Consider the following 21,730-nt stretch of genomic DNA (forward strand, 5'->3'; position numbering starts at 1 on the left):
TCGGTTAGTATCTACTTTCAACAAGTGTTCCTACGCCATGTTACATGGCCGCGAGTGGTACATTGTTCGTGGTAGGCGCTTTGGACTGTCCAAGCTGATACATCAATCAACCGGTGTGACGTGCAAACACGATAACTTCTTCCTGGCATGCTATCAAGTCTCCATGTCGCTTCGCTGACTCCATACAACCGACTAGAACATACGCACCACTTCCCTGCCACGACTTACGTCATCAGAGGGTCTCTGATACCAGGGCTACATTATATACAACCTTCCACTGCGTGCAGTGTGTCCTTTTAAGGAGGTGACTTGTAAACCATCTGATCAGAAGCAACCAGACACCGCTATGTAATGAGTAATTGACACTGGATCACTATATCACGGGAAACGGACCCGCTAGTACAAAAGGAGGCAGAGGGTATTGTATTGTCAGTAGAGAATCAGTAACAGCAGAATGAATCGGTTAGGAGATCTCAGTGACTTCGAACGTGGGCTACTCATTTGATATCACCTAGATAACAAATATATGAGGGACATTTCAGTCCTCCTAAAGTTGCCCTAGTCGACAGTTGGTGATACGACTGTGGATTGGAAAGGCGAAGAAACAACCACAGCTAAACCGGTACCAGGCACACCTCATGTACTGACGGACAGGGATCGTCGAGTATTGCGTAGGGTGACCGTAAAAAAATCGCATGTGCTACGTACAGATAACTAACCATTCGGAGACGATGATTGTATCAGCATGACAGAGCATCCTGTCATAAGGCAGCATCTGTGAGGCAAAGGTTTGTCGACAGTAACATTCCTGGAATGGGGCTGCCAGAGTTCCGACCTGAGCCCACTGCAGTATCTTTGGAATCATTTAGATCGTCGATTTCGCCCCAGACCCCCACGTCCAACTTCACTATCTTATCTCGTTTCGGCAGTTCAGGAAGAATCGGCTGTTTTCAAAAATGGTCAAATGTGTATGAAATCTTATGGGACTTAACTGCTAAGGTCATCAGTCCCTAAGCTTACACACTACTTAACCTCAATTATCCTAAAGACAAACACACACACCCATGCCCGAGGGAGGACTCGAACCTCCGCCGGGACCAGCCGGGCTGTTTTCCTCCACAGACATTCAGACGCCTCATTGAAAGTGTCCCCAGCAGAGTTCAAGCGGACATAACGGCAAAGGGTGCACACATCGCATATTGATGTCCACTAACAAGTGTCCAACGAGCTTATTAACAATGGCGTTAGATTTGCTCCAATTTCTTACACATGCACAGATCATCCGTGACCACTGTGTTGAGACAAAGAGGTCTGAGGGAGAGAGAGGGGGCACCACGCTCTGCTGAACACCAGAAATCTATTGGCCGCTGTGGGCGCTGACCTGTGCCTGGACCTAGCGTTGCCATCCGTCCGGATTGAGCCGGACAGGGCTGGCATTTTAACGTATCTGTTTACGTCCTCAATATCATTGCAGTCAGAAGAAAACAAAGGAGAGTTCCTGGGAGAATGTCAGCGGCTTTCAAGAATCAAGAAGACATTGGCCATAACAGGAAGGAATATACAGCAGAAAAGCCAACTGAGAAGATTGCGAGTGGATACGTAACAGAGGGAATGGGACAACAGCGATAAGTTGCCTGTGTATACAGAGTCTTCCCCGACTTCAGAGAGCGGCTATAGATGGGACACGCGTACTCCAGCAGCGGAATAGTTTCTTAGCCTATTCTTTTAATGCTTAAATCTCAGCAAAAGGCAAGAATGCACTTGAGGGGGAGAAGATTCCCTGAGCACACAGTACTATATTGCAGACTACTTCTATCCATGAGACATCGTGGAAAAAAAGCAAGAGAATTTACGTTAAGTAGAGTGGGATTAGTTAAATAATCTAACACCATTTCTAACGAGTATAGCAGAGTTCGTCCCCACAGACAACGAAACATAATGGTGCGAACGAATCATGCAGACGCTAAAACTTGTGTTATCACGGACACTGACACGGATGCGGACGATACTGGCAATATAAACTTCGTGTAAACAGACTAGATCGTCACCAGCATTTAGTCAACGTTAGTCACGAAAAACCTGTAATCAGAATAAAAACTGATGTGCAACTGATAATAAATTTTTAGATTATTGCATTAGATTGTTAGTAACAGACTGATAATATCAGGTTATGAACATTAGACATACACGTGTACAAGAAAAACAGCAGGAGTGGAGCGCTTGAAGTTTTTCGAAGGCCTTCTCCCTCATAGACTTTGGTGGCAGCCACTTATTATCTATTATCGCTTCTACCGTCGTTATTTTTCTACTTAAAGAATCTATGGTCTTTGTTTTTATTTTTAACAAATTACTTAAGTTAACATAGATTAAGGTTAACTTCAATGTGTTAAATAATGTCAATGGTGCAAAGCATAAAAACTACAATTTTCACATGATTCACTGATGCAGTTGGTGAATTACTTACATTGTATTATCCACTACTAATGTTCAGTTGCAAGTAAAGACAAATTCGACCTGTTTTTTTCCCCTAAAGGGTCATATCTAAATATTAATGAATAAATAAATAAATTATAATAACGGAATTTAAGCCCTGTTCACGTGCTTGCAGAATTGTAACATTCGTAATCGTCAAAAGAGGTACGGTACTCACCATCCTTCTCGCCTGTGGTTATATTCTGGGCAGAAAATTCACTACAGACGTAGCCTTAACATCTCTGTGTTGCATATGATATGCTGCATTAATATATATCCGTGGCAGGCTTCCTTTCGTTACATTTTGTGTGCCCTGTGGCTACCAAATGGAAAGTCCAGCTGAAATGTAATCTAAACAACACATGAAACTCTCATGTCGACAGGTCCACATTCCTAATACACATAAAAATTTTGTATGTATATCTTTCAGAAACAATAACAGCAAAACCTATGGAAGACGCCTTAGCTATGGTGAAACATGTTTGGAAATAAAACAAAATATTATTCTTACAAGAAGGTAGACCCTTTTAATTCATTAAAATTATAAATTATTTACACGCAGCCGGTCATGTGCTTTTTTGAAGAAATATCCGGTATTTCCTCACTGTCATTATTTCGAAAGCCTCTTGCAAAAATGCTGCTTCGAAAAATGCGATTCGATATCAAAACCTCCAAGGTTAAATGACAAAGCAATACTTACGCACTGATAATAAATATAATTTCAATGCCGGCCGAAGTGGCCGTGCGGTTAAAAGCACTGCAGTCTGGAACCGCAAGACCGCTACGGTCGCAGGTTCGAATCCTGCCCCGGGCATGGATGTTTGTGATGTCCTTAGGTTAGTTAGGTTTAACTAGTTCTAAGTTCTAAGGGACTAATGACCTCAGCAGTTGAGTCCCATAGTGCTCAGAGCCATTTTATAATTTCAATGTTTTCCAGAACGGTAGTCCTGTATAGATAAATGACGATTGTCAGAGCTGAAGAACATCCTACGTGACGTAAACTATGATGAACATTCTTTCAAAGCTGCAACAACATTGACACTTATTCTGTACTGCATGGGTTTTGCCAATTTTTCCGTCATTCCTAGACACAAATTCAACCACTGAAAGAACGTATTTTGTCATTGACAAATGCTCAGCGCAATTAAGAAAGTTATTTGCTGTCTACGAAATCAGTTTAAAAATGACATGCGATGAATTACATAAATACGTGGGCAAAGATGACTGCCCACTGCTTCTTTCAGTGATTGTTTCCAATGCGAAATAAAAGAACTGTGTAATGCTGTTAAGTAACTGGGTAAGTATACCTTTTAGTAACTATCACTTATGATTTGAATTAAAATGACCTGAATTTTGAGACTATTGTTATTTCAAATTGCATTTCGTTTGGGCAGATTTATTTTAATTAATTTGGGACCATGGTTTTCGCTAATTAGTAAAATGTCAGGCGCTGTCCTCTAAAACCAGACAATCTTTAAAAGGATTTTCGTGCATTATGACACTGCAAGGTGGCAGCCCTACCTGTGTGCACTGTGATCGTTACAACAATGGTTACATTTCGTACCTCACAACTGATTAGGCTTACGTATTGGGAAGGGCATGTGCTGTAATTTCAGTGCAGTAATCCGTGTATAAGCTTTCCCTTAAATCGCTCCAAGTGATGATTTGTTACACGCGACTAAGGCTCGTTCACCGCTCCTCCTTCCAAATATAAATCTGTCTGTATTTTACCACTGAGCCACTCTTTCTTTTTTCTTGTATTTCACAAAAAATCAATTGTTATAATACGCTGCATGAAATGCTCAGTAGCAAGATTTTACACCAAGAACTCTGCATATTAGAAGCGAGATGTAGGTTATCAACGGAAGAACGAAGTTTCAAGAAGCACTTCTTTGCTTCGCAATCCTTGTTGTTTCAGTATCAATCGCCCAGCAATAAATACACAATCAGAGTGAGCCACAGTATCTGATGTTTGTAACAAGTTTGATTCCATGCCTAGGTTTAACAACGATGACTTTTGAGATGAGATAAATTTAATATGGCCTTATCTTAGAGTGTCGACTGAACTTGTCGCCTTTTTGAACGTGTGAAACCAGGATACGCGAAGATGATTTGGGCCTGGTTCACCGAATGTTTATGACTGCACAATCAGTAGTTATTCTGCTTCCAATTAAACACACACGAATTGATTCATCCATAGTGATATTGCATTAGAGTCGTTGAAACTGTCGGCTCACGATATATGGACGTACTACTGGACGAGCTTAAAATACTAGGCGGTAATTAGTTTAGAAACCAATAGTGTGCGTTCCGCGTCAGACTCATCGGTCTACGATTTGTACAAATGTAGCTGTAGTTAGTTGTAACTAAAATGGTTTTCAAGAAGGGAAGATGGGCTGGGACAATTTTTTAGCTGCGTGCTACGGTACTCTGAGGCGGGGATCCCAATATACACTAGAACTGCAGACATGTAACTGCAAGCAAACGAAAAATTAATGGCGAACTTTTTCCGAGCTATAATAATAACATTATAGCTGTCCCTTGAAACTGCAGAGGGGTTTGCAGTTATCTCCACAAATTCATCCTTTTTTACTCTGGAAAGTGGTAGCACACTTGATGCTTGGCTTCGAGAGCTGGATGACAGCTAACATGCACAAAAGCTTCTGCAATACGTGGAAAGACTTCCATAGAGGGAGCACATTTATTACAGAAAATAAATACTGTATAGTTCATCTCTATTAGTCGCAATTATGTTGCTAGAAAGAGAATTACCTGCCACCTTGGATTGAAAATAGGGACTGGCTCTTGCTATTTTGACGATATAAACGAGTACTGTACTCTTCCCTCCCTGACCTCCCCCCCCACCCCCCCCCTCCCGCCATATTCACCACCCATTGCTCAGTGTTGACACCTCACCCCTTATACGAACGAATAACTTTAAATTGTGATAAGACGAAACTGTAATAAAAAATTAAAAAATTGGTTTAGCAGTGAAATTTATTTATATGAGAGTAACAGAACAACAATAGCAAATTAACAAAATGTTAGTGTTGTGAGAAGTCAAGAAACAGTAATAATAGTGCTAACTGTCCCTCGACGACTGCATGAAAATACAGCACTCGATTACCGACTGTCTTCAGTTTTGCGTCTACGCACTTGCACCAATTTGGAAGCGAAATTCGAGGACTGATTTTCGCTGGAAATTCACTACAGGTAGCCTCAGTATCCATTCGAGGACTAACTTTCGCCGGGACTACACTACAGGTAGTCTAAGTATCACTTTGTGGTTGTATCCTTATTCTACGTGGTGTGTGCTGGAATCTGAGTTTTTTATTACCACGTTTTACACTGTTACCTATAATCTGAAACAGCCTGCATTCATCCTAATTTAGTTTCTACCTACATATACATCTACAATCAACAGTTAATATTATTTTCCTACCTATGTCCGAAAAAGAAAACACCACCTCATTTGTGTTTGAACTCGAGAAAATGTGTTCGAAGGCTGATGGGTAATCGAAGCCAGCATAAAAAATTGTGATTATAGTGTTGAACGCAAATTAATCATTTTAACATGATAAACATAAAAAGTACTGTTGATTTGTATACAATACTTTCAACACACGCAAGGTTTTTAACATCTATTGGAAACAGTCTTCTACGCGGCTAGGAACGCTGATAATAAAATCAAATGCGCTTTTCTTCTTATCAGTCAAAGCCTCTGTTTCCCAACTTAATTCGAACAAAGCCTATAGTAATATCTTCAGCATGCAGATATAATCTATACTACGTCAATCTGAACTGAAACTGCTAAAAATTCAACCAATTTCAGAGATAATGCTCAATGAATTTTACTTTGGAAAAGATATCCTTTGCACTTTCAGCTGTTACAGATACTGTTTGGATAAGCAACAGAATGTAATACACTTAGAAAGTGTATTTTTTGTTCAAACGTACAATTTTTTAAATGGAACAATTCCTATTGACATAAAACTAAAAGAAGGGAAAATTAGAATTTCAGTGGTGTTTGTTGCAGGGTTCTAGTGCGAGTCATTTACGACACATCGTATTTTGAAACGTTTCCACACCAGCAATTGTTTGTGCCAGTCAACCTGCGTAGCTGATAGGTACGATGTTGTTATGTTTGTTTACAGAGCACTTGTGTGTTCCTTGAGTGCACTGCGATTTGTGAGTTAGTTAGTATGTGACAGTCCAAGCGGTAGGTCGTGAGTGGACGATGGGATTTACCAATGCAGAAAAAGCAGACATGCTCATGTTGTATGGAGAGTGTAGGAAGAATGCAGTTCGTTCTTGTAAGTTGTATGCTGCAGGATACGCCAATAGACGTCAGCCATCTCGGCAGTTATTTATTAACGTTTGCAGCCAATTACGTGAAAGTGATAGCGCATTCTCCACCGACATAGGTTCAATCCCCATCACATCTCTCTCCATCAAGAAATAAATGGAAACTATTATAAGAATCGCGTTAACTTCTGTACGTAGGCGTTACTACTGGATACTTCAGATGTATTCATGTATCTTGTGTAGTCATCAAGCGACATTTACCAGTCATGGCCAGGTAAACCGGCGAAACATACACTATTGGTCTGTTGACAACCGCCGTTGACTTCATCAGATGGAAAGGCAGCGTCCATGGAGTGTAAACGTGTGTGTGGGATAGTGAAGCATCAGCTTATAGGCCCGTTCCTCATACGCGAAACACTGAACGCGCCTCCTAACAGACCATCTTCCACGGATGCTAGAAGATGTTCCTCTGCCGACTGGGTAGAACTTGTGATACCAACATGATAGCTGTCCAGTACATAGCGCACGAAGCGCTACAGCATGTCTTCACGAATTGTTTCGCAGAGGACCTGTGGCTTGGCCGGCCAGTTCTCAGGATTTGATGGCTGCAGAATTTTTTTCTGTGGGTAAAGCTGAAAGACGCTGTCTACAAGGACATACTAACTACGCCCAATGATATCCAACGTCATATTATTGCAGCCTGCTCGGGCATCTCCGCTGAAATGCTAGCATGTGTGCAGCAGTCGTTCCATACCAGACTGGAAGCGTGTATTGCCGCTACTGCTGGTCATTTTGAACCTGTAATCATCAACCGTCTCGTCACTGCTCAAAATACACATAACTAGTGTATGCACTTGTGTAGTTCTTCTGTGTGTGCTACCACAGGTATTGTACAAGTGTTGGTGTGGGAACTTTTCAAAATACGGTACTCGCACTAGGGTCCTGCAGCAAACACCACTGACATTCTAATTGACCCTAATTTTAGTTTCTTAATATCAACAGACATTGTTCCATTTAAAAAGGAGTATACTTGAACAAAAGATACACTTTCTAAGTATTATTACAATCTTTTGATTGGCGAACAATACGAGTCCCTGAGTACCAATCCATTCTGAGAAAACTGCACATCAATAGCACTTTCCATTTCCGCAATATTTGCGTTGCAAGTTTCAGATAATTCACCCTGTATGAAGACGGCAGAAACAATCATGTGACAAATAGCACTTGACAATGGCTGAGGAGAACTCGGCAGACACCTCGTGTGTTTTTAACCACCGAACCATGGCTGGAAGCTCGAGAAATTTTTATCAGTAGCCTATGTCCTGTGAGTCCAAAACGTGAATTAATAAAAAAGGGAGAAAAGTGAATAAGTTTGTTTTAATGCCTCAGATGCCCCAATTGAGTACAATGGACAAAGTTCATACAACCATGTGAAATTGACAGAAAACTCTTTCTTGGGATACTGTTCAACTCGTGCGTCACAATGGCTCGAATGTCGACTATGTCGTGAAGCGTTAACGCTTCATGTGAATTTCTGCCCTTTGTCGTTTTACGTAGGTTAGCACTGATCACACAAAGTCTCGTCAAAAAGGAATTTCCCGCGTTTTGCATTTCAGTCAAGTCGCAGCAGGCATCGAAGCGTCGTTTATGTTCGGGAGTTAAGGTATGCGGGACAAAGTTTATACAAACTTTCCTCTTCCTCGAAATATACTGGAGAATGTCTTGAACACTTGATTCAGAGGTGTTGCACCATTGCGACCTGTGACACAACAACTTTGGCACACTATGGCCGCACGTCCACTACTTAACACTACCTGCTCACAACTGATTGGTCTAATGCGCATCTGCTGTTTACAATTGTTAGTTCAAGTTACCACCATAGTTATTGCAATGACGTCGATTATACACCAGGAATACAATCAGTCTCGGAATTATATATACGGACACCATATATCGCAGCGAAACCATGCATTCGGACAAAAACTGTGAAGTTTTCACGGAGTTGGCATGCATTATTATTGTTTATAAAATCATAATTATTGTTGCTTAGTAACACATTTATGCATGTGACATATACATTGTGAGCACTTTGCTTCCTTTTCTTTGAAGCAGGTACTTGTCCACGTCCCTCCTGCCGTTATTTGTACACCATCGACTTACTCATCTTTAAAATTTTGCTTCCACATTTCGTCACCTTTTCCGTCAAAAATGGTTCAAATGGCTCTGAGCACTATGGGACTTAACTTCGGAGGTCATCAGTCCCCCAAAACTTAGAACTAATTAAACCTAACTAACCTAAGGACATCACACACATCCATGACCGAGGCAGGATTCGATCCTGCGACCGTAGCGGTCTGCGGTTCCAGACTGTAGCGCCTAGAACCGCTCGGTCACCCCGACCGGCTTTTCCATCAACACTATAAGTACAATCTCTTACTTTTCTTCAATTAAGACAATCATGTTAGTAGCAAATCGTGATGCCTGCCCTCGAAGATATTTTCCGCGATCGCTTTTCATACGAGATGACAAGCATGTGAAATGAAAGGTGATCAAGTTAATTTTCGCTATGGTCGGGTCTAAGGTTCACTTTGTAATCAAATATACCTAACGTATTTGGCGTAAATAGGTGAAGAAAAGAATTCTTGTTCGATTACGCTATTGTTGCGAAACAGTAACAACAGCTAAATATATAGGAGTATCCGTCCGGAGCGACCAGAAGTGGAATGACAGCTTAAAAGATATCATAGAGAAAGAAGATTCCAGGCTGAGATTCAGTGGACGAAACTTGAGGCCGGCCGCGGTGGCCAAGCGGTTCTAGGCGTTTCAGTCCGGAACCGCACGACTGCTACGGTCGCAGGTTCGAATCCTGCCTCGGGCATGGATGTGTGTGATGTCCTTAGGTTAGTTAGGCTTAAGTAGTTCTAAGTTCTGGGGGACTGATGACCTCAGATGTTAAGTCCCATAGTGCTCAGAGCCATTTGAACCATTTTTGAAACTTGAAGCCCGCATCTCGTGGTCGTGCGGTAGCGTTCTCGCTTCCCACGCCCGGGTTCCCGGGTTCGATTCCCAGCGGGGTCAGGGATTTTCTCTGCCTCGTGATGGCTGGGTGTTGTGTGCTGTCCTTAGGTTAGTTAGGTTTAAGCAGTTCTAAGTCCTAGGGGACTTATGACCACAGCAGTTGAGTCCCATAGTGCTCAGAGCCATTTGAACCATTTTTTGAAACTTGAAGAAATGTAATTCATCCGTTATAGAGGTGGCTTAAATAAAACACCTGTTAGAAAGATTCTGAAATATTTTTGGCTACAACCCTTTCCAAGAAGGATTAACAGAAGAAATAGTGAAGGTAGAATGTCATGCATTTATGCTTTATTGTGTTATACATTGTTAAGTATGGGGCTGTTGGAAGGCAGCGAAGGCATTCAAAGACAGGAAACCAGAGGCAAAATGCAGAAGGCAGGCACAAGTGGTAGCGTTTGGTTCTAGGCGCGTCAGTCTGGAACCGCGAGACCGCTACGGTCGCAGGTTCGAATCCTGCCTCGGGCATGGATGTGTGTGATGTCCTTAGATTAGTTAGGTTTAAGTAGTTCTAGGTTCTAGGGGACTGATGACCTCAGATGTTAAGTCCCATAGTGCTCAGAGCCATTTGAACCATTACTCCTGGGAAAAGCAACGTCAGTGGATTCATACAGGTTGAAGTGAGATGGGAAATGAGACCAACTACTGGAACAGCGGCCCTCACTCCCGAAAGAGAAGTCTCCACCTTTAGGGAGGAGCAAACTGACGTAAAAAACTGTTGCTAGCCATACCAGGAAGGGAACTGATGTTTAGCTTTCACCTGAACACTGTTCCTACCAAACATGGTGTTTGTTAGTGTCAAAGCCAGGAACATTCCCAAGTACAGAGTAGCAGAGGAGAAAGGACCTATATGTGGTTACAAGCTCCAGATCTGTTAGATAATGCCGGCGTCCCCCGGAAACGTTGCAATAAAAGACAACGGCCAATCCTGCCAACACCGGAAAAAAATCTCCGGACACGAAAAAGTAAAGTAAGTGTGGTTGGCAAGAGGCACCAGGATTGTGCAGAGCCGCGCGTCAGATTGGCCAATGCCTGTAACGTGCCGGTGCAATAGTGGGCTGACTATAGATAGCAGAAATCATGCGCCACCACAACTCTTTAAAAACCCAAGAGTTTCGTGTTCAGGAGAGTTCTCAGTCGGGTGCTGCTCAAGCATTTTTATTTTCGATGCTGCTAGTGATTGCTGCTTCTGTTAGCTCTCGCCTCCTAATGCTTAGAAACAGCCTTCAGTGTGGTAGTTAGCCTCACTGCAGTGAACAAGAGCCTTGAGTTCCCTCCAAGTATCCTTATTGAATCCCAAAATCCGCACTTATCTTAGGTTCCCTGTGACAGTGTTGGGCACTGATCCAAGTAAGCACCTGCCGTCACCGTAGGGCTGTTTTTCTATATCTGCTCGTTATCGCTCAGAAATTGCAGACTGACCTGGACCACAATTTAAGGTCTACCACGATTCCTTTTTCTTGTACCAGGAGCGGCACGTTTCGTCAGGTGTTTTATGTGGATTCCGAGTCATGGTGCAATCTGACGTTCTTGACTTGGCTTACCAGAGGTGAAGGAGGTCTGTTTGCATGTTTGAAAAATGGATACTTGAATTTGGGCTCTGCTCCTTACCTGGCGCATACCAAACTACGCCGTGCAATACAGTTAAAGGGTCACTGCTTATTTTCTCGTCTTCACATATCCCACTCCATTTCCTCCCTAAATTTATAACATCATATATGCCACATAAAATAACTATTAAATTATAGATAATAGAGGAAAAATACTAAGAGCTACTTACTCGCTATGCACTCTAGAAATACACTACGCAACAAAATTAAAGTATCACTTTTTTGAAACGCTCTAAATGTCTCCCACTGTGACACAGAAGTTTGAAATATGGCTCAAAGGTGTCTACAACCTTCCTCTGTAATGGTGAAAAAGCGCTGCGCCCTGCGACGTAGCCCTCGCACTCGGCAACGCTTCAAACAGCAAGGTGTTGACGCATGCGAACAAATGCCAGAGCTCTGCAGTTCATGTGAGGTGTAAGATTGGTTAATCATGTCACATTAGCATCAAATTCCATCACAATTCTGCCCAACGCCACTGTGGACGCGTCACACGATAATAAGATCGTTACTGCTGACACCACCCCTGCCGGCCGGAGTGGCCGTCCGGTACTAGGCGCTGCAGTCTGGAACCGCAGACCGCTACAGTCGCAGGTTCGAATCCTGCCTCGCGTATGGATGTGTGTGATGTTCTTAGGTTAGTTAGGTTTAAGTAGTTCTAAGTTCTAGGGACTGATGACCACAAATGTTGAGTCCCATAGTGCTCAGAACCTCCACCCATGTTCAACCGGGTGAAACAGGTGACAGGTCACTAACGTCACCAGTGGGAGGCAGAGGTATTCTGTACCGTGGCACACAGGCGCAGGTCCAAGAGGAAGGTTATGGAGTTCATGACCAACCCCTCCCCGCCAAGAATAATTTAATGTATCCATTTACACTGATTTCATTCATACCTGTTCTTTTCTCAGCAACTGTAGTATGGTATATATTTCAGAATAAAATTCGGTCTTCAGTTACTCAGATATTTTTATTTTGCTCCACCGGTTTCGACAGATTAACCTGTCGTCTTCTGAAGCTTAATATTGATCTAGCAGATGTCAGTATCTTCTTCACAGAAGCATAATGCCATGACATGTTCCTTCCTGCTACCACAACAGCTTGACTATGTACATGAATTTGACACATTTACTGTAAATTATCCAACTGTGGTCATAATTACCGCATCCAGTATGTACATTTTTGGACATACCATGGCATTATGTTTCGGCGAAGAGTATATTGACAGCTGATAAGTCAATATTACACTTGGGAAGCTGATAGTTTAACCTGTCAAAACCGGTAATGCAAAATAATAATAACTATGCAACTGTCGACTGAATTTTATTCTGAAATATATACCATTTATACTACCTGACACGAAAATGAAGCATCCAGAAGACACGATCGGATGTCAACGCAACTTCCTCCACGTACACAAAGTCGGTTGTTATGTAAATGATTAGAGTTGCATTTCGCTGTGACAAGTAGAATAGCCACTGGAGTCCATCAGTTCTGTTCGTATTTAGTGTTGTTACCAGACCTTGTAGGGTGTATAAGGGACGAGAACAGCGTCAGATGTTGAGTGATCACTGTGAAGGACACGGAGATGCTGCATACTCGTATGAGACAGCCTTATCAGCACCTGGCAGTCTTTGAAAGGCATTGTACGTTTGGCTTGTCGAATATTGCAGTATCCAGGTTACCAGGGCATCCAAATGCGACACTGGCCCCATGTTGGACTGCATGGGAACGTTAGGGCAGGCATATTCGTCTTCAAGGTTCTGGTCGACCCCATCTGACCACCACAAGGAAGGATCGCCGAATTGTGCAACAGGTAAATCGTAACCCCTACACATCCGTGACGGGCACCCGAGAACGAGTTATGGGTCCCCTTGCAATATTCTGTCATTCCGCACCATTGGTCGGAGTCTAACAGCAGCCGGACCAGAGAATTAATATTTTTTTATACACTTTATATATTGTTATTATTATTTTCAAAATCCTAGGCGTTTGTGGCACGTGTAAACTGGCAGTTTTAGGTTTTAGGGGGAGGGGTGAGAAAGACAGTATCATCCCTCGCTTCTCACAACAAAGCTGCCAAATATAAAAGATATTTTGACAATCATCCTAAATCACAAACTAAATCCTGCATCCTTGCCTGGAGACATGGCTGTACGGCATTTATATCATAAGAGCGGCGCTGTATCAGGTAGTATCTGATAGGAAGGGTTGAGCGCCTTCTCCGTTCGTTCTCATGTGACCCGTGCTGGTCAGGGCGCTATTTCAGTAGGGTCTCTTTCCTGAACATATTTTTCCCTTCTACGTACTGAGGAACAGTCAGCATAGCTGTATTGACATTGATGTAACAGCTGAAGCTGCAAGAGTTGTACTCGTTGTCTTATGGAGATAATTCTTAAATGAATTTCCATGCCACTGCTTCACGTAGCCACTATAGGCAGACACGTAAGTTCTGCCCGAATCGTCCACAGACTGCATGCAGGAAAAGAAAACATGGTGAGTCGTATAAATGTATTCGGTACTCCGTGTCAGTAACAACTTTCCCCACCGAGAATAAGAAATAGGGGACGTACGAAAAGTACTTGCTGGGTCGAGTTACATACGAACTGCGTGTGAGGAACGAAACATACGAGTAACGAAACACTGCAGGCAGGTAGTCGGAAACTCGTGGATATTCGTTACCCAACCACTAACACCACTGCAGAGTTCATGTACACTGAGGTGACAAAATCGTGGGACAGCCATACGCACATATACACACGGTGGTAGTATCGCTTACACGAGATATAAAAGGGCAATGCATTGGCGGAACTGTCATTTGCACTCAGGTGACTCATGTGGAAAGATTTCCGACGTGATTATGGCCGCACGAAAGGAATTAACGGACTTTGAACGCGAAATGGAAGTTGGAGGTAGACGTATGGGACATTCCATTTCGGAAATCGTTAGCCAATTCAATATCCCGATATCTACAGTGCCAAGATTGTGCTGAGAAAACCATATTTCAGGCATTACCGCTTACCACGGACAACGCAGTGCCCGAGAGCCTTCACTTAATGACAGAGAGCAGCAGAGTTTGCGTAGAATTATCAGTACTGATAGGCAAGCAACATTGTGTGAAATAACAGCAGAAATCAATGTGCGACGTACGAAGAACCTATCCGTTTGGGCCATACGGCGAATTTGGCGTTAATGGGCTACGGCAGTAGACCATCGATGCGAGTGCCTTTGCTAGCAGCACGACATCGCCAGCAGCGCATTTCCTGGGCTCTTGACCATATCGGTTAGACCTTGGACAACTGGAAAACAGTGGTCTGGCCAGATGAGCCCCGATTTCAGTTGGTAAGACTCGATGGTAGGGTTCGAGTGTGGCGCAGACCCCACGAAACCATGAACCCAAGTTGTCAACAAGGCACTCTGCAAGATGGTGGTTGGTCCCTTAGGAATTCACACACACACACAAGATGGTGGTGGCTCTATAATGGTACGGGCTGTGTTTACATGGAATGGACTGGGTCCTCTGGTGGAAATGGTTATGTTCGCCTACTTGGAGATCATTTGCAGCCATCCAAGGACTTCATGTCCGCAACTCACGATGGAACCTTTATGGATGACTATGCGCCATGTCACTGGGCCACAATTGTCCGCGATTGGTTTGAAGGACCTTCTGGACAGTTCGAGCGAATCATCTGGCCACCAAGATCGGCCGACATGAATCCTATCGAACATTTATGGGACATAATCGAGAGGTCAGTTGGTGCAAAAAATTCCGGCATCGGCAACGCTTTCGCTATTATGGACGGCTATAGTGGCAGCATAGGTCAGCGTTTGTGCAGGGGCTTCCAACGACTTGCTGAGTCCATGCTACGTCGAGTTACTGCACTACACCTGATAAAAGGTGGTCCTACACGATATTAGGAGGTATCCCATGACTTTTGCCACCTCAGTACAAGGTGAGGGTTTGTGGTTCGCGGGTGAATTCTATATTCTTTCTGCCATGCCTACCTCTCCAATACCGGAATTCGGAAAGAACCTCCGGAAGAAATGCGACAGTGGGCACACGCGCCTCGTTTGTTTTCACAGACGTGGTCATGATTAAACTATCTCCTTGCACAAGACCCGTTACATACGACCTCGGAGCCCCCTTATCGAGGCTCCAGGACGCTGACCCTCCCGATAAAAGGGGAAAACAGTCGTACCCATCGAGTGGTGCAAACCAACATACCTCTAGGCGCCACTTGTGCGAGATAAGCGGTAAATTCTTCTATGAATGTTTAGTCCTCTGGACTACTTCCTCAGACGTTCTCGTTGTTCCAGTTCTAGTGGCTTTCTTTCTCCGTTGTCGTATCTGGTGCCCATCTCAAACGCACGGAGAAAGTTACGTTACCACACTACCTGATCAAAAGTATCTGGACACCTATTAATGGATATGAATATGAGGTGTGTCCACGCTTCGCCTTTATGACGACTTGAACTCTGCTGGGGAAACTTTCAGTGAGGTCTATGAATGTCTCTGGAGGAATGGCAGCCCATTCTTCCCCGAGAGTCAAAACCAAAGAAGGTAGTGATGTTGGACGCTGGGATCTGGAGCGAAGTTCTAACTCATACCAAAGATATTCCATTGCGTTCAGGTCGGGAATCTGGGCACGCCACTCCATTTCAGGGAGTTCTTATGAAAATCCCATTGTCTCATAGAAGCTGCTTTATGATAGGGTATATTGTCATGCTGATACAATCACCGTCTCCGAACTGCTCCTCTACTGTACACCATGACTGCTATACTCCTCGATACTCAATACTTCGCTGCTGAAACTACACATGATAACCGGTAACGTTCTCCAGGCATTCGCCAAACAGAAACCCTCCATCGGACTGGCACAGAGTACAGCGTGATTCATCACTTCAGATCACTCGTTTCCAGTCCTTCACTGTCGTGTGGCGTCGCTCGTAACTCCAACTCAAGTGTAGCTTAGCACCGACTACAAAATTTTTTGCCTTAAGATGAGTTTCTCGACCATAGGATCCCATTATTTTTAACTTCTTGCGCACAGTAATTGAGCTAACTGGACTACTGGTAGCACTTTGGTACTCACGATGAATTCTTTACGTTAGTTTCATACGATAAGCATCCTTCACAATGTTCGATAGTCCCTGTCCTTCAGTTCATGAGATCTGCCTGGTCTTGGTTTGTTGTGTCGGTAGTTGAGATGGCGAATAAATACAATCGGACGTCTACAACACATTAATAAGTTTATTTACACTACCCACTCGTAACAACTGAGTCATACATAACTATGAATGCTATACGCTCTTCTGTTGTGCTGGTGGCCGAGCGGTTCTAGGCGCTTCAGTCTGGAACCACGCGACTGCTGCGGTGGCAGGTTCGAATCCTGCCTCGGGCATGGATGTGTATGATGTCCTTAGGTTAGTTAGGTTTAAGTAGTTCTAAGTTCTAGGGCGACTGATGACCTCAGATGTTAAGTCCCATAGTGCTCAGAGCCATTTGAACCATTTTTGTGGTGCTGAGTTGTATGCAAAGAGAGTAAAGTTCTTGATTGTAACAAATAATCTTGAAAGATACTTACATAAGTCACCGAATAATTGTAATGTTTAATAGCGTCGAGGTACGTTCGTGAAATGTACTCATTGCAATCTTCTATGCTAAAATTGGTAAGACTATCGATGCACTGAATCTTGGGACGAAGCTCTGAGTGCGGCTGCTTAAAAAGATACGCCGGCCAATAAGAGTCGCATGCAGTGAGGTCGCCACAGTCCCGCGTCCTCTGGTAGCGTGTCTACGTGACGCCATATTTACATCTACGTCTACGCCTACATCTACATGATTACTCTGCAATTCACAATTCAGTGCCTAGCAGAGGGGTTTTCGAACCACCTTCAAGCTATTTCTTTACCGTTTCACTCTCGGACAGCGCGCTGCGAAAACGAACATTTAAATCTTACCGTGCGAGCTGTTACTTCCGTTATTTTATTGAGATTATCATTTCTCCCTATGTCGGTGGCCGCCAACAAAATATTTTCACACGTTGAGGCGAAATCAGGTGATTGAAATTTCATGAGTAGATCCTGGCACAACGGGAAACGCCTGTGTTTCAATGATCGTCACCTCAATACTCGTATCATATCCGTGGCACTCTCTCACCTATTTCGAGATAATACAGAAAAAGCTGCTGTTCTTTGAACTTTATCGATGTCCTCCGTCAGTCCTATCTGATGAGATCCCAAACCGCACAGAAATACTCCAGAAGAGGATGGATAAGCGTAGTGTAAGGAGTCTCTTTAGTAGACGTGTTGTATTTTCTAAGTGTTGTGCTAATAAACCGCAGTCTTTGGATTGCTTTTTCCACTACATTATCTATGTGTTCATTCAAATTTTAAGTTATTTGCAATAGGTAATCCGTAAGTGTTTAGTTGAATTTACAGCCATTAGATTTGTGTGATTTATCGTGTATCCGAAATTTTGTGGATTCCTTTTAGTACTCACGTGTCTGTCTTCACATTTTTCATTATTTAGAGTCAGTTGACACTTTTCGCACGATACAGATGTCTTGCCTAAATCATTTTTCAATTGGTTTTGATCGTCTGTTGACTTCACAAGACGGTGTCCTCTACAAAGAATCTAAAAGGGCTGCTCCGACTGTCACATAAATCGTTTATGTAGATCAGGAACAGCTGAGGGCCTATAACACTTTCTTGGAGAACACCAGATATTATTTGCTCCAGGACTTTCCGTCAGTTACTACGAACTGTGGCCTTTCTGACAGGAAATCACGAATCCAGTCACACAACTGACACGATACTCTATAGGCACGCAGTTTGATTAGAAGTCGCTTGTGAGAAACGGTCCCAAAAGTCTGCAAATGTGAAAATATAGAATCAGTTTGACATCCACCATTGATAGCACTCAGTACTTCGTGTGAATAAAGAGCTGGTTTGTTTCAAAAGAACGATATTTTCTGATTGCGTGTAGGCTATTTGTTAATAACTCGTTTTCTTCGAGGTAATTCATAATGTTCGAACACAGTATATGTTCCAAAATTCTAATGCAAATCGACATTAGCGATATGGGATCACGTCTGTTTCCTTTCTTGGGTACTGTTGTCTTGTGTTACTTTCCGGTCTTTAGGTACGGATCTGTCGACGAGTAGTATGGAGTTATTGTATCAGCATGCTGTGGAAGGAATTGAATTGGTATATAATCCGGGCCGGAAGCCTTGCCTTCATTAAGTGATTCAAACTGATTCACTACACTAGGGATATCTGCTTCGGAGACCGGAGAGCGGCGCGCTGGCGGGAGATTTAAAAAGTAACGTATCTCGCGTGGCTGTGGCTTATCGGGGCGATCCACGAAGTTGCCGTGGATGCTGCAGACATAGCTGTAGTTGTTCCTTCGCGATTCCACTTCACAACCACTTCTCCGTGTTGATCGTTTCAAGTAATCGCGGAGAGAGCGCTGAAAAACTTGTTTTCATCTATTTTATTTGCTTACCAGCACGCATTCGAAGGGAGATGACACGATTTTAGTGCGATTCTGGCTCGCATTCGAAAAGAAATGGAATAATTTTAGTGCGATATTTACAGTGTGCTGTAGCATATTAGCACATGATAACCAGTCGCCACTGCTGTAAAGACACTATAATCACCAGTTTCCTCTGCTGTTGTGAACAGCGATGCATTCCCTGATCAATAAGGAACTTTTATTTCTTCTAAGTACCATGTGGTGCTGTCACATACATCTTTCAGCCCACTCTCTAATCTTTTGTCATTTATTTTCTTCAGTTCTCTACAGAAATTCTTTCGTGGCAAATTGAATTTCTCCCGGTTTCGGCGGGAACTGACGTTTATAGAGCAATACCATCCTTACACGGTACAATACATTGAACGAGTGTCGATATTTTTAAAACTCTGTTGTCTTCTTCAGTGTATTGCGCAAACCATCAATAGCAACCTTGGTCGATCAGTTTTATTGCGCAACATTACTGTGCAATAAATATGAGCATGTGAGGGTCCCTTAGGCCGGTATTACACTATCAGATTTCTTTGACGTAACACAGAAAGGGTATGAGACTGTCATCAAATATTTCGTCATACTTCCCACAGTAACATGTAGTAACAGAGGGATCGCACGATATCAACTGAGAAACTGCTATTTTTAATGCTGGTAGTTGCATAATCGTACTGTGTCTATCCTCAGTTCCGTAATACAACGGCAAAAAGTTAAGTCTCATAGCGGCTTTTCACCGCCCAGGTCTTCTTCCAGCACAATCTTAGAAGTGTCTAGAATCACTCCATTGATCTCTTCACCCGAAAAGTCCCAGTCCCCAATTGACTCCCATAGTATTCAGCTAGTGTCTGCTTGACCATTGCCTAAAGGCCGTCCCAACCAAAAATACAACGTTCTCAAGTTCTACAGACATGATCTGACTCAACATGACCACTTCCTGGACTAACCTAGTACATTACAACAATATTTAAGTAAAGAGATGCTATAAAATTTTGTTACACTCAAAATATTCACAATAATTGTAAATAAAGGTTTGTCTATAAACAAATAAGCCAGTATCCTTTTGAAAGTGCCCTCACGTTAAGTGACAATGACGCGTCTTTTGGTTCTCTTTTCAGTTGTGGTGTCCGTCTGACCACTTTTAAAAAAAGCAGTTTGTTTAATAGCACTTGCAATCAAAATTTAAATAAAGCCACTGGCAAAATAGTTAACTGTTCATTAAATACATGTATAACAATATGTGAGGTGTTCATGCTGTGTTTATTTGCTCGCTAAAAGTGGGTAATACGACGTTCTGACAAATATCTGCTTAATAAAAAAGATGTAAAAGACGTAATAAATCAAGAAATAAAATAGATAGATACGTAGCTTTCAGAGATGATAGCTATAATGCAATGCTGTCATCTGAGATATCGTATGCTGGAACTGCATGAAGCGTTTATAAGTTAATTCAGAGGTTCGTTGTGAAATTGTTTATTCGCTGTGAAATATTAACTTCTGTAGTTTTAAAAATATTGTAATATTGTTGCGTAATTGAATGTGCCGTATTTTTCTGAGATCGCAAATGTATTCAGATTTGCTTTAATACTTGACTGGATTATTATAGAGTCAAAAAGCTGTAACTTAGCCGTCTTGGAGATTCTCTGACACTCGCCATTTTTAGAGCATCTCCTGAACGAAGGCCATGTGTGCAACAGCCATCCAAATTCCCAGCTTTGGGATTTAGCCATTTCCGGCGACGCTGCTTGTCTTTAGCCTGGAGAGACCGCGTGACAACCTCGTCACGGTGACTCGCACCCGGCCAAGCAATCGAACTCAGCTGTCCCCAGTGGCATTCGAATAACTCGCCCACATACTCCTAACGTTACAGCACCACATATGGATCGTGATCTAGCTTAAGTTCAGAACAGACTGAATATGAATGTATCCGCGTGCTTGACAAGTACTTTTTGATGCTTTACGCCGATTGTAATTCGTTTTGCGAATTCCTTTAACGATTTCAAACTCATTTTAATACGTTCAAAACTAGGCATGATCTTTACATTCTTGGTCATTAAAAAAAAAAAAAAACCTCCGTCTACAGGTCACAAGTGGCCCACCGAGACCATCCGACCGCCGCGTCATCCGCTGTGGAGTACCCGGATAGGAGGGGCGTGGGGTCAGCACACCTCACTCCCGGACGTTATGAAGGTATTCTTGACCGGAGCCGCTACTATTCGGTCGAGTAGCTCCTCAGTTGGCATCTTTAGGCCGAGTGCACCCCGAAAAATGGCAACAGCACATAGCGGGCTGGATGGTGACCCATCCAAGTGGCGGCCACGCCCGATAGGGCTTAACTGCGGTGATCTCACGGGAACCCGGTGTATCCACTGCGGCAAGACCTTCGCCATTCATGACCACTAGCTGCTGTTTATTCTCGTAAAAGCCATTTTGGCCTTGTCCTTGCTTCCACGCCTTGCGTGTACGTATCAAGTTTCTCTTACCCGACTGCAATATTTACTCCTCCTCTAGCATGTCTGCATATGACACTTTCTTCTTTGCGTGCACATCTTAACCTAGAGCTTGCAAATGTTCCACTACATTTAGTGCAAAACTCAATTCCTATTCGCTTTCAGCTACCACTGCTGCATCATTAATGAAACATGCGTGCTTATCTTCTCTCCTTGACAAACAACAACAGTTCTTTAATCCATTTTCAATGAAAATGAACATAATGATGACAATAAACTTACATTACATCTTTCCTGGATAC

General features: G+C 42.9%; 1 protein-coding gene across 1 annotated transcript in view; it reads left to right on the plus strand.

The window, feature by feature from the left end:
• Positions 1-21,730, plus strand: part of LOC124555753 (hemicentin-1-like) — an 817,128-nt gene that overhangs the window by 29,028 nt on the left and 766,370 nt on the right. The window lies entirely within an intron of this gene.

Source organism: Schistocerca americana, chromosome X (genome assembly GCF_021461395.2).
Source record: "Schistocerca americana isolate TAMUIC-IGC-003095 chromosome X, iqSchAmer2.1, whole genome shotgun sequence".
NCBI lineage: Eukaryota > Metazoa > Arthropoda > Insecta > Orthoptera > Acrididae > Schistocerca > Schistocerca americana.